The sequence below is a fragment of the Tamandua tetradactyla genome, chromosome 2 (assembly GCF_023851605.1).
Source record: "Tamandua tetradactyla isolate mTamTet1 chromosome 2, mTamTet1.pri, whole genome shotgun sequence".
Lineage (NCBI taxonomy): Eukaryota > Metazoa > Chordata > Mammalia > Pilosa > Myrmecophagidae > Tamandua > Tamandua tetradactyla.
In genome coordinates, this window is record NC_135328.1 from 139,783,519 (window position 1) to 139,798,350 (window position 14,832).

General features: G+C 37.5%; 1 pseudogene; it reads left to right on the forward strand.

The window, feature by feature from the left end:
* The first annotated feature begins 7,279 nt into the window (after positions 1-7,279).
* LOC143657532 (receptor-binding cancer antigen expressed on SiSo cells pseudogene) lies at positions 7,280-8,001 on the forward strand (annotated as a pseudogene).
* The last annotated feature ends 6,831 nt before the right edge of the window (positions 8,002-14,832 follow it).

Genomic DNA, 14,832 nt, shown 5'->3' on the forward strand with positions numbered 1-14,832 from the left:
AGGACTTTATTGTCCAGGGAACTATCTGGAGGTTGTAGGCTTCTGGAAAGTTATCCTAGTGCATGAAACCTTTGTAGAATCTTGTATATTGCCCTAGGTATTCTTTAGGATTGGTTGGAATGGTTTTGTTGGGATTTGGCAAGTTATGATAGGTAGCAATGTCTAACTGAAACTTGCATAGGAGTGAACTCCAGAGTAGCCTCTCAACTCTATTTGAACACTCTCAGTCACTGATACCTTATTTGTAATGTTTCTTTCCCTCTTTTGGTCAAGATGGCATTGTTAATTCCACACTGCCAGGGCCAGACTCATCCCTGGGGGTCATCTCCCATACCACCAGGGAGACGTTCAACCCTTGATGTCATGTCCCACATAGGGGGGAGGGCAATGATTTCACTGGCAGAGTTGTCTTCCTCATTTTTGAAAGACAGTTTTGCCTGATATAGAATCCTCGGTTGTCAACTTGTTACCTTTAACACTTAAAATACATAATCCCACAGCCTTCTTGCCTCTGTGATTTCCGATGAGAAATGGGTGCTTAATCACATTGATATTCCTTGTTATAGTACATGTTGCTAACTCTCATAGCTTTCAGAATTCTCTATTTTTAGCATCCATCAGTCTGAATATCAGCAGAATGAGTCTGTTTGGATTTATCTTGCTAGCAGTGTTAGAAAGAATGCTGTACTTGAAAGAGAATAAATGTTCCCCCCACTGTGGAGAAGAAAAGAATTTATTCACAATCTTGCAAGAATAGGTGCCACCCCCCAAAAAGGTGGCCATAATCTGAGCAACTAAAAGCAGAGATATTTACCTAACTCCCAAGTCCCTCTCCTGTTTCTCTGCTGATTGGATACTCCAGAGGTTACAGCCTCTCCAGATAATCTAACTAATTCAAATTTTTGGCAGAAAGTGTCCACTTTTGATTATGCTTTATATTTCATTGTCCCTGGTGATTACTTAGTTAAATTTGTTTCTACCTGTTTGGTGTCAATTCTAGGCTTACATCGAAGGTGTTCTCCTTCCCTGCCTGCAACCTGAGTTGTTCTGCAGCCCTTTCCTATGCCATCGTGTGTGAAAGCTAAACTTAATTTTCTTACAAATCCCCCCTCTCTTTTTTTGAACTTTTTTAGTTTTCATATTTTAGGCTTTCTTCAAACTTGATAAGATCATTTTCACATTTTTCATCATAGGAATCTTCCTTTTTAAGGAGATCCTTGATGAATCTCTGAACTAACCTGTAGGCACATGAGATAATGATGCACCTAGGTGCTGTGACTACCCCATCTATGATGGTTAAAGAAACTAGCATGGACAGTGCCACCCTTTTCCTTTCCCCAAACCAGTTTTCTAACCATCTTATGAGGGGGTCATCCATGTCTGAATTTTTCATGAATTCTTCAGATAAGAAGACCTTGTAAAGCTTCAGAGATAATTTCATTTGGAATTGTATTATTGGGGATAAATGTACAACAACTATCCCTGACCATAATGCAAACACCTCCCTTTTCAGCTAACATCATGACTAGGGCCATCTTATTTTCCCAGGTCATTTGTATAGTAGCATCCAACTGTTTTATTTCCTCAACTGCATCCTTGGTGTACTCAGATCCTGCAGGTAACTGGATTTTAGTTTGAAACTAATCTGGGATTTCCCTTGGCACCACTATACTGTCTAAATTAACTTGATCCTCCTACGTTTCAAATGCCAGGGTGAATTGTATGGCCAACTGGACCAGAGCACAGGTCCCTTTCCACTTCTTGGGTAAAACTTGTCAGAGGATGCCCTTTCCACAATACCACCAAAGGCCTGCTTGTGGTGTGGTTAAATTGGAGATATTTTAAGTGCTATCCTCAACCACATCCCATGTTTTGGTACATGGAGACCATGGTCCCAAGGTCCTGGAGCCCTTCTTTCCATCAGAGAGACAGGCAGCGTGGTTTTCTGAGCCAAGGTGAGATGCCAGTATGGCCTTGACTTTTCCACCCCAAGGAGGGAATAGAAAAGACATTATACTACAATTTTCAGTTTTCTGAAAAATGAGTACCATGCACGTGAACTTCTTTTCATGTTCCTTCATATCCATCAGAAAGGGCATGACAAGAACAGTGGGTTGACCTGTTATACATGCATATCAGTTGCTTTTGTTTAGACTCTGGACTGTATATGATCCATCCTGCCCAGGCATTTGTGTCTCTGCACCCTGTCCCTACCCTTATGGTTTGCTCCAAATTTTCTGTTTTGTCCACCCTGACAACTGTGGGATTATTCTGTATTGGGGAACTAACCTTTAGATGACTGTCCTTAGGTGATACTGAAAAGTTAACTGGAGAGGGCATCCGAAGTTGGAGTTATTTTCCAGGAATCAAATTTATCATCTGGCTCAGGTTACTGGTCCTTTCTCTCAGGTACAGTGGGTCCAGCCTTTCTCTGCCATCTGGACAGCTGTCTCAGTTTTCAACAGAATTTGAGAGTCATTCCCAGGATGGTTGGTGTTAGGCATTAAGGGATTCCACATGAGACAGCAAGTTAAAGCTTAATGGGTTTATTGTTAGAGAGAAAGAAAGCAACAGTGTGAGGGCAAAGGGAGAGCAGGAAGGTGGGAGCCAGCAAAACATGTTAGCAAAAGGAGAAATGGCTCCAACTCTCTTTCTGACAGCTTGTGGTTTTAAAAGAAAAAATGTGCCAAGATGGGTAGGGGGTGATGTGGGACTGCAGGCATCACTGGGGGATATCAGGCTGGTGCAGCCATGACTTCATGCTCATGGTTATCTAGTCTGTCTTCTGGCAGGTGGGACATTGGCTCATTCATGCTTGTCTATCTTGCTGGCATACCAGGTCCTGTCAGAGAAGCTCAGAGAAGCTGCTGAGGGAGAGAAACTGAAGGGGACCCTATGTCACAGAATTCATTTTACATTTCAAGTTTACTTTCTGAGGCCTGACATTCCTGCCTTTTTATTTCAATAAAATTTACTGGATCAGGGATAAGGTTTGGAGGGATGTCTTAGCTCAGCTGAAAGCAATTTTTAGAAGGAGCAGGGACAATGTGTTCTTTTCTTTGGCTACTTCCTGCTGTCAAAGGGGCAGAGTTTGGGAAGGAAATATTGCTTTGAGCCAGGCAGAGACATCATTAATTGGGTTGCATCAGAAGCAGGTTTTAAATTTCTGTTGTAGCAAGAGCATGTTTTCAGAATTTTGCTGGTTGCTCATGGCTGCTATTGACCTGTGAACAAACTTAGACATTGTATGAGGCAGGGGTTTAGGAGGAAAGTTACTAGGAGGATAATTAAAGGGTGTTGGAGATGGCACTCTGAAGACTCAAGCAGTTGGCTGTCAGCCAAGGGCATGGGGCATAGGCATGCCATGTCGTGCTAATGTGGTGAACTGCAGAAGCAAGTGTTCTCAGGGCTGACTGAAGACATAGGGCATAGGCATGCCATACCCTGCTAATGTGGTAACCTGCTGAAGCAAATGCTCTCAAAGACACTGACTCAAGAGCCCAAAGAGACCTGAATAAAGAGCATGCTGATAAGAAATAAACAGCTCCTGGGACAAGAAGCTGGGAACCAAACTTTGTAGCTTTGCAGGCATGACGGATGTTCAAAATAAATCTTACTTTGATTATACTCCCTAAAAGCAGTTCCCATGTAAATCACAATAAATACATGGATGTCAGTTTATTCAGGGCTCTTGCTCTTGCTCTTGCTCTTGCTCCTGATGAGCTTGAGTCCCCTGACCCCACTTATCTAATTTCTTGAGTCTGTCATTTCTTAATCCTGCATGGCTCCTCTTCTGCTCCCCTGTTCTCTAGGGAAATCCCTGCAAAGAAGGAGTATGTTGTTAATAAGATCCAAGGGATGAATTAATGAAACTAGCTGTTATTTTTGGATGGTTTTGTATCTTCAGATTTTAGAGCTTCTTTGGCATTGTAACAATTTAGAGGTTTTAAGTTCCTGAAACACAAACTTAATAAGTAAAATTTTGTAGGGCATTAGATTTTTTTTTAGGGTTTCTAGAAACACTGCTGGTTGGGTTTTCCATATTGTGGCAGTTTGTAATATCTGAAGCTTGCCTAAGAGTAACCTCCAGAATAACCTCTCAACTCTATTTGAAATCTCCTTAACTATTGAGAAAACTCTATTTCTTTTCCCCACTTTGGTCAGTTCATCCACATTAGGACCAGGCTCATTTTGGGAGCTTATGTTTCATGGTGCCAGGGCCAGCTATGTCCTGTGATGCCAAGGTCAGTTATATTTCACACTGCCAGAGTCAGGTTTATATTCATGGAAATTATGTCCTACATTGGGAAGAAGCTTAGAGTTTGGTTTAGAGAGAGACCACATTTAAGCAACAACAAAGATCTTCTGGAGATGGCTCTTAGGCACTAATTCTAAGTAGGGTTAGCTTACTATTATAGAAATAAGTTTTATAAGGGCAAGTCTTAAAATTGAGGCCTTGGCTTCCCAGGGAATTCCTAATAGTTTCATCTTTCCTAGTTCTTTGAGGGACTTTGCAGACACTTTTTCATCTTTTGCCCCAAACGTTATGAATTGTAGAGTATAAAACATTAACTTACACAAAACATCAAGATTTTGTTTATTATTTCAGGTTTCATATTAAATAAAGTGAATTAGGTTGTTTAATTTACTAGACATATTAAATTAGATAGTGCAAATTTTGGTCAACACAAACATTTTCTTTTATCTCACACAAAAGTTAAAGCTTTAAAATACAGACAATATTATTTTTTGTCTCGTATATTGATTTATGTTGGTTTTAACTATATCAGCTTCATTACATCTTTAATTGGAGTTTGATCTTTTTTATTTTTTAATCATTGCTGTGTGGACCCATGCTAACTTTTAGAGAAGAATAATTAAATTTGAGTTTTAGATGTTATACAGACATTTGAAGTTTCAGGGAATTACTGAGCTATATAAAGAGTAAAGTACCTCAGAATGTAATGGTAATAGATAATGTTACAATCTGGGCTTTAATTTTTATAAGTATTTTTAAATGAAGCTTTTTTAGAAATGAAAACATTATTAGACAGTTGTTTTATATTAAGAATTCACAGTTCTTTCTATTGTATTTTTACGCATTTATCAGAGTATGTTATTTAACAGATAAAACATAATATATATCTTTGTTTAACTTTTCTTTTAAAATTGAGCACATATATTTTTAGAGAAGTATTAGAGCAAAGCAGCACAACTGACAATTTGGCTGTTTTTATGATTTGTAGCCTTTTTAAAAACAATTAAAACCATGATTAATAACATGATACCATTGCTTAACATTATATAGATTACTATCAGGATATAAAATTGATAGGGAGAATATTGTTAAAATTTTAGGATTTTATACAATATTCAACTATATGAACATTAAGTTTAATTAGTACAAGATAGAAAATTATTTTTAACCACTGTAATATGTTTTAAATACTTTTTATGCAATAGGGTAAGTTATTTTAGTACCTTAGCATCTCATTTATACAAGGTGAAAGAACAAATTATTTGTAGCTGTTTTATCCTAACAGTGAGAAGACTTGTTTTCTGAAATAAAGGATAATGCCAGTATAAACATTAATAAGGACATTATTTTGATCTGAGATATTTTAGACACAATATTTGGATGATTAAGAAAAATTGTTTTTCAAAGTACTTTATATTAAGAGCATGCTAGCAATTCACGTTAATAGAACACAGAGAAAACTTTAGTTTTGTATGAATACTTAGCTTAATACAAAAGCTTTTCTTTTTTTGAAATATATGATAAACAGACCTATTGAATTTTGGTTAATACTGATTATAACAGAATTCACTTTCATAAACTTCTTTTTTATAACTCTTTACAATTATTCTATGACAGACAAAATTCATTTTCATAAACTCCTTCTTTATAACTTTTTACAATCATTCAGAACTTATAATTAAAAATGACTATAACAAATAAAGTTTATTTCTTCTAATCCTCTGTTACTTTCTTTATCCATTTACGGCTTGCAATCTACAATGACTATAACAAACAAAATCCATTATTTTAAACTTTCTATTACCTTCCGTATTTGTTTTACCTATACTTTTTATTTACTTAAACTGCATAGAATTATAAATAACTTTGATAATACATTTATAAAGTTTTTGAACCTGTATGCTTCCTTTTAATAATAGTATTTATGAAGGGAAGAAGAGCCAGAGATCTATAACATAATGGAAGAAGGGAAGAAATTTATGTTTGGGTTTAGAGTATGACCAGGCATTTATATATTTTATATTTAGAACAAAAAGATTATTTTATGATATAATTAAAGTCTTTCAGTTCAATTTAGCAAAGAACTCAAATTTTTCTTAATAATATTTTTAACTGCTGAATAATGCCAGAAATGTGTTAATATACAGAATTAAGTTATGGTTTTTTAAAAACTAGTTTAGAATTCTGTTTGTTTAAATGTGGGCAGGCACCAGGACTAGAACCTGGGTCTCCCATATGACAGGCAAAAATTCTGCCTTCTGAGCCACCATGGCCCACCCTAAATGCTACTTTCTTATTTAAAGGTTTTGTACATGTTATCTCTATGAGGACTTCTAAGGTCATTTCTTATTTTTATTTTTTTTAATTTTTCTGTTTTTTTAATTCTTTCAGCATTTTTATTCCTTTGTTACTACTGTTTTATATAAAGCCTTAATAGGTGTAACTAGAATATAAAACTTTAGAAGCTAAGATTTATGTATTTTTATTTATGACAGACTGGTATTAATGAAGTTATTACAACTCCAAATTTTTATACATATTGAAGTAACAAATGGCTAAGGAAGAAAGGTCAGATTTTTAAAAATTCAGGTAATTAATTTATAACTTTAAAGTTATAAAAAATCCATTTATATTTTTATTAAAAACTTAATTGATTTTGTAAATAGAGTATTTGAAGTATTAACATATTTTAAATTTTATTATATTTTATATGTGTTATTATTAGGTACATTGCTCAGTTTATACAACCTGTTAGGCTACTTTAAAAGGAATTTTGAGAATGTACTTACAATAATAGTTTATTTATTAGTAAGTTTATTTAAATTTAAGGAGAACATACTTAAGTAGAATAAAATTGCATTTGTTTAATTGGAAGATTCATTATTTAATTTTTCTACTGTTTTTACAATATTTTTAAATTACAAAGAACTTTAAAAGTATATTTACAATTGAAGGAGGGGGTGAGCCATAGCAGTTGGTTGATGGCAACCGTGGCTGTGACAGAGCATGCGCCGGCTTTGAATGCCGGGTGCTGGGACCGCCCACCGGGCCCCAAGAGCTCACAGCCTCTGCTCAGCAGCAAGCTGGGAGGGGGAGGGGCAGGTTTGGAGTCTCACCACGGCCATCACACAGTTCCAGTTATTTAAAGTTTGTACTTGTCTAGCAACAGTATTCTCACTCGTAAAGAGACTAATACGCAGATCTGGCAGAGGATGGAAATTAAGTGGAGGCCAAATAACTTTGCCAACCACAGTTGATTATTCATCAGTTCCTAAGCAGACAGATGTTGAAGAGTGGACTTCCTGGGATGAAGATGCACCCACAAGTGTAAAGATTGAAGGAGGAAATGGGAATGTGGCAACACAACAAAATGCTTTGGAACAACCGGAACCTATTTTAAGGGCATGACAGCAACGATAAGGGAGACTCAAAATTGTTATTAGGAAGAGAGAACCATTAAATTTTGCCACCCCAGATAGTAGCACAGGTTTCTTTAGTAGATTAGCAGCTACTCAAGATATATCTTTTACTCATTAATCTCCTGAATTAGGTGACTTAGACACATGGCAAGAAAATACCAATGCTTGGGAGGAAGAAGAAGATGCAGCCTAGCAGGCAGAAGTTCTGAGACACCAGAAAATAACAGATTGAGAAAAGAGAGCAGAACAACAGCAGAAAATGAAAAGGGAAGCCCAGCGCTAACAAAGAAGGAACAAAACAAAATTGGTATGTAACTTTCATAACAAATGATCTTCAGATGTCATAGTGCCAGTAGAAATCTGAGCTCCAGAACTCAAGCAACATTTGTGTGGATTTAAGAGTATTATTAGAACACAAACACGCTGCTTGATTTTAATGCATTCATCAGGTTATCCAGGACACCAGGATTCTTCCAAAGTACTTTGAACTTTTAATGGTTGAAACTTAAAAAAAAAAAAAGACATAAGACAATATTTTATTCAACATAGTCTGAATGTGAGACAGTTGATTGCTGTAGAGAAATAATCATAAGTGGAATAAACCAGTAGCTCTTCATGCTTCTAGCTGAATAGGTTAATAGCTGAAGGGTGTAAATAATTTTGTGGTGGAAAAGAACTCTGCTATTATGTTTTCCTTCAACATGCATAATGATAAAACAAATAATTTCAGATATCCTTTTGCTTCCATGATTACCTGATCTAAATCAGACAAACTGTAGGACTTTAAATTCCTTATTTTTGTTGTCAGAAGCTGGTGTTTGCATACATTTCCTCTTATTTGAAAAGATATTGTTTATGTTTGGTACAACATTAAGCAATTTGATGATCTGGGGTTTTGTTCAAGAAAATGACATTAAATGCAATAATTTTATAAAGATTTTCTATATCTTTCTTTTCTTTTAGATGGTGTTGCAATGTTGTTACACATATTTGTAATTTATATTTCATGTATAAAAATATTGCAAATCACTTAAAATGATAGATTTGTTTTACATTATTATAACATATGAGTGTTTAAAACTAGTATCAAGAAGTTGGTTTCTTTCAGTACCTTTGTTCTCCCCTCCACCCAAAAGTCATTAGTTTGCAAATGCAGAAAGCCATCATTATATTTCAGAGCTTTTAGATGATTTCTGTATCAATTTTGTATATCTGATATAATGTAGGCTACCTGTGTTGTTGGCTAGATAACAGTATTGATTTATTAAATTATAAACCAATATAGGAATAATAAAATTTTTATTTATGGCTGTTGACTGACTCAAAAATAGTATCTTTAAGAATTAGATATATACTTTGTTCATTAGGGAAAAATTTAAACCTGATAGTTGAACATTCCATTTTCTTCTTCTCTGCATCTAAAATTAATCCAGCTTGATTTCCTGTGGCTTTAGAAGTTTGAAAGATTTTTAATTTCTTAAAACTTATTGCCCCAAATTAACATTTTGTGAATTGTTAAAATGTCACATACAATTTACAGGCCAAACATAAATCATAAATTATACAATGAGAGCTCCCTAAGTCTTTAGTGTGACTTCCAGATACATTATGTGATTGTAGAATCAGTTGAACTTTAAGTTTGATGAAAATCTTCTTGTTATGGTCCAAAAACCACATTTCCAGTTACTGTGTTTATTAGAGAATTTCTGTCAGTAAATTCCCAATTAAATAAAATTACTCAAATTTTTAAAAATATTTGTTCTTTTTCCTCATTTGTGTTTATTTTTACTTTACTATGGAAATGCTACATGATTTCCATAAATTTGGAGTTCATAAAAGATAACTTATTTTAGCACAATTAATTTTACTTCTTCTCCCCAGTAGTTGACAAGTATTGAAAAGCTTCTTTGCTCATGGTTTTCGTGTATGTGAGATTTTTGTTGTTGTTGTTGTTGATTATTTAGAAATAAAGACCGGTGTAGAAGTTAGAAAAAAAGTATATTGACTTTAAGTTTGGGAACTATATTGAGCTTGTTGAATTTGTTCTAAGTTTAAATGTGGGGAAACTTTTAAATTGATTGTATAAATAGAAAGATATTAAGCTTAGAGCTCTTTAAGAATTTTCTTATTAATTTGCTGTTACTATCCAAAGATATGAGACTGTACATTGAAAATGCATACAGACATAAATAGGAAATTTATTATTTGAAAAGAAAAACAGAAATACAGAAATATTTTTGAAAGGGATAAGTAAAGGATAGAATATGCCATCTCATCCCACTTTCATTTTTTGTAAAAATTGATAAAATAACACACTCAATTTTTTACTTTAAATTTTCATTTTAAACTATAGTGAGGTCAGATTATGTTATAGAAATAAAACCTTTTTATAGACTCATAACTAAAATGCTGTTAATTTTCAATACTGCCTAAAGGTTCCCTTTTAAAAAGAATTTTTAGACTTAGGTTATAAACCCTTGACTAATATAAATGTAGGAACATACAAATTAATAATTAGACTGAACACAGTAGCTAATAAACAGGCATTAAATATTTAACATACTGAATATATTAGTTAATATTAAACAGACATGAAACACTTATGTGATAGAATAAATTTATTAAGCTGGGGAGTAGGAACTTTCAGGCCATTTGTTAATTGAGAGTGCCAGGTTGTGGCCAATGTTTTTGTTTTTCTAAAGGGTATTGTGGCCAAGCTGAACTGCAGAGAAAAGTAAGTTTTTCTGGTTTTCTTTTCTTTTTTTAGTTGGAGTTTACTGAGAGTGTTTTAGGAATTAATAGGGTGTTGCCCATGATTGCTGGAATAAACACTGCATTAAAGCAGGTCAGGGAACCATGTTTAAATGGGCCAAAATAAATGCAACATTAAAGCAGGTTGAGGTGCCTTAGGGGCACCGAGGTAGACTCTGGGTTGGGGTATTGCACCAGGGGGAACCAAAATAGATGCTGCATTAAAGCAGGTCGGGGTGCCTTAGAGGCGCTGAGGTACACACCAGTTTGGGGTGTCTCTGGGACACTGAGGTGGGGCACTTTAAGTGAGGCTAACCACCAGATCCATGATCCTTTGCAACAACAAAGCAGGTATCCCTGGTTTGTTATTGGAGGCCAGGAGAGCGTGTGCAGTTGTTTGCTTAAGGTATTCCCCAAGCTATTTTGATTGCTGCACCAGGAAAAATTTCCCTGTGTATCATCTCCCTAAGCATGGGAGAGTTATGACTGAGTACTCAGATTTTGTAAGAGCTGAGGCTGGGGCCACTTTGTCATGAACCTAAATGCCACACTGAGGCAAGTTTGGGTGTCCCTGGGACACCAAACAACACTCTCAAGAGGAGAATCTGAGCAGAGAGATGTAACTTACCTAGGGCCAAATTAGTTGTAGTCACTTCAATGCTGTGGATGTGAGCTGGTGTCATGTTAGGATGGTCTGAGCCAGTAACTCGAGCCATCAATCACATGGAAACCATAGCAACTGTGCTGGTTCAGGGTGTGGAGTGACCGGAAGGCTGCTCTCGTAGCCCCAAGGGGCCAGAAACTCAAGCCTGAGTTCCATCTCCAAATGGGGTCAACTGGAAGGTGGTCCTGTAGCCCTGAGGGGTGAGAAACCTAAGCCTTTAGTCAGACCTCCGACCCAGTTTCAGCACCATGTTAGGCACAGAGTCGTTAAAGGATTCCACATGAGACATGAATTAAAGCTTAACAGGTTTATTGCTAGAGAGAAAGAAAGCTACAGAGTGAGAGCAAGGGGAGAGCAGGCAGGTGGGAGCCAGAAAACCTTGCTATCAAAAGGAAAAGTGGCTCCAACTCTCTGACAGCTTCTGGTTTTAAAGGAAAAAATCTGCCAAGAGGGGTTGGGGATGATGTGTAAATGGAGGCAGCAGGCTAGTGCAGCTCATGACTTCATGAACATGGTTACATGATCTGGCCTCTGGCAGGTGGGGCGTTGGCATGTTCATGATCATCCATCTTGCTGGCATATCAGGTCCTTTCAGAGAAGCTGTGGAGGGAGAGAAACTGAAGCAGTTCCCATGCCACAGAAACCATTTTGCATTTCATGTCTATTTTCTAAGACCTGACCATTGGAATTTGGACTCTTTCCACAATCTGATGGGGACCCAACTGCTGGGTTAGTGTTGATGGGTGGCAAATTCAAGAGGTGGGGTCTGGGAAAGCAAGCTATGGTGCCTGAGGAACAACAGAGTAGAAGACAAATCCAGTATATAATTCTTAAGGAAGAGTTCCTTTGCGAAGTCAGCTACTGGCATGGTTTGTCCTAAGGCTAAATTCCCCTCTGATTCTGGACATGTAAGACTCAGAATAAGTTATTTGCTGCTAACACACAAAGGAGGGACAGCCATAGGATACATATTCCTGTTTACATAAGGAGAAATTGGAAAGAACACAGGGGTCACTAGACCCAAGCAGTTTCAAAAACCTGTAGGGCAAATTTCATGAGATTTTAAAGTCTAAGAGTCATTTACCTTCAGGCTTTAGAAAGCAGCAGTTCCACATTTACCAAGGACTTATACAGTGGTGTGCCTCTGAATGCAACCCTGGGGAACACTGGGGAGACCACACTCCTCTTGGCTCCACCCTCTCCAAGCATTGGGGCTACACCTGGACTCTCTGCCATTTCCAAGGTACATGCTCAAACCGTCCATGTGGTGGCAGCCATGCTCTCCCCAGTTGCCAAGGATCATGCTCAACCCTCTCTCCAAGGCCTGGGGTGGGGCCACTCTTCCACCACAAGGTGGAAGGCCCGTCCTCTGCCTTTGGGGCGAACTCACTCTCTCCAAGTGCTTGGGTGGGTCTGCTCTCCCAGCCCAAGGCCTTCCAACTTCAAGCCCCAGTCTCCATAGTTTTGCCTCTGAAGTCATTTTCCTTCAATGCATCCCTTCACTGCCCCTCCCAGTCCCTATACTGGGAGTGGCTTTTTTATACCGATGCTGCAGCATCTTGTTGCCCTTTTATGTAGTAGTTTTGGGTCATGCCATTAGCTAGTCCCATAGGACTTCCAAACAAGCTTCTCCCAGCTATTGGAATGTACAGCTGGGGGCTTATAATTTGGTTTTCTTCCCAATAGATATCAGTAAGTTTGAAAATGGGGACATTAAATCTTTCCCCTTTTACCTCTGAAACTGTGAGGGAACTACCAAGAATTCGATTCCCTTCATGATACGCAAAACAGAAGATTGAGCTGCCCTAGTGTCCACTAATGATGTAATTTCTCCCTGATATGGACCCACCTTTAGATTTACCAAAGGCTCCTGGTGGGCTCTTGAGATGAGGAGGCTTTAACCTCCTAATTTTCAAAATTCATCAGGGTATCCCCTGACCTTCTTTCTTTAAATTTGGGCATTCTCTTTGAAATGACCAAGTTTCCCACAGTGATAATACCCAGCTAAGTCTTGTGCCCTCCTCAGTCCTTTATTCCCTTTGACCCAGACTGTTTCTCTATCTTGCCTCTGCCTGTCTCCTCCCTGCTTTATCTCTAATCCTTTCTTGATCATGCAGTTGATCATGCACAACATGACTTTAACTTGTTGCTTCTGCTTTCCTCTTCCCTTTTCACAACCGACTATACAATGGCATGGCAGGGGAAGCCATCCAGCCAAATGTTTTAGTTTCTGCCCTTCGTGGGCAGCCTGGGGAACACCCAGCTGGCATTTGTGCTGGCCCCTCAGCCAAGCCCATCCCCGCCCATCCCTGCTGGCCTGTCCCTGGAACTGGTTCTCACCTGCCAAAACCAGTTCAGTATGAAGGGCCAAGGAAGGCACCATGAACCTGAAAAATAAAGACACTCACACAGAAGTCTTTTAAGATGAGAGCAGGGCACTCATGTCTCAAAGGACAAGAGCACTGAACTCTTGCTTAGCACCATATTTATTTTCTCAGTACAGCAGGGAGAGCACAGAAATAATTTCTTGTTTGTGTTTATTCTTTAACAGTATGTGCAGACAGAGTGCCTGTTCCTTCATTATCAGGATAATGATTATAGGACAAAGAGATGTTTTTGCTCTATCTTTACTGGAATGTTAGCCGAGTGGATGTTTCTCAACCTTGGTTAACTTTAGTGTTCTAAAGTTAACATTCCATCATAATCCACAGGTTTCAGTGTTCTGAGTCTGCAGATATTTTGCAAAGCTGTTGCTTTGACTTCTCCTCTTATTTTTTCCTTCATTCCCCCCCCCCCTTTTTTGAGGGATCAGGCTGGGGACAAAAAGGAGCTTCCTGGGGACCTAGACATCTTTATCAAAGTACACCTCCTTCTGGGAGGATAGCCAGTCCTCCCAGCTAGAGGACACATTTTAACTGTTTCTTACCAAGGTCATGCAACAGTAACATCAGTTGTATGTAATGGCAACATCAGGTGAACAGAACAGACTCCATAAATGTATGTTTCCCTTACATTCAGCCCTTAGAATCTGATTTGTTCACGACATAAGCCATGGTCATTTGGGGGGATAAATTTAGTTTATACATATATTTTTATATAAATACAAAACAAAGCATTAAAATATTTTTATGCAGGCTTAAAGGATTTTAGGTATATACATGATTTGAACATCATTTAGCTGGTACAATAAGACTATACATTAAGAACAGATCCACTTATAGCAATATTACTGTAGATTAATAGATTAAGCCACCTGGTTTGGGGCAAGAAAGGAAACATTTCCCATCCAGTATAATATTTATAAAACAGAAAAGAAATATTACCTAGATTTGCATAGTTTGGGGCACCCAGTACAGTATGTTAGGAGACAGACAAACACATTTACCCAGCCAGCACAGTATTTTTAAACTAGCTACCCTGGTCTGGGGAAAGAGTGTATGACTTTTACTACCTCATTTACTTTCTATAAAGATTTTCAATAGAATCTTAGTTATCAGGATGTATTTATATATTTTATATGTGTAACAGCATAAGTTTCTCCTTGAGCAGTTCTCAGCTTTATCACAGTCCAGTATTGTTTAGTGGCTGATGTTATTTGTCATGGAAGACCTCCAGCTGCATTAGTTGGGAATTCAGCCCAGATTCAGCAGTGCACCCAGGCATAAGTATGAGCCCATGATGTTAGACTATCAGTCATTTCTCCAGCAATTATCCAGTTTAAGAGTGTGAACACTGTAACA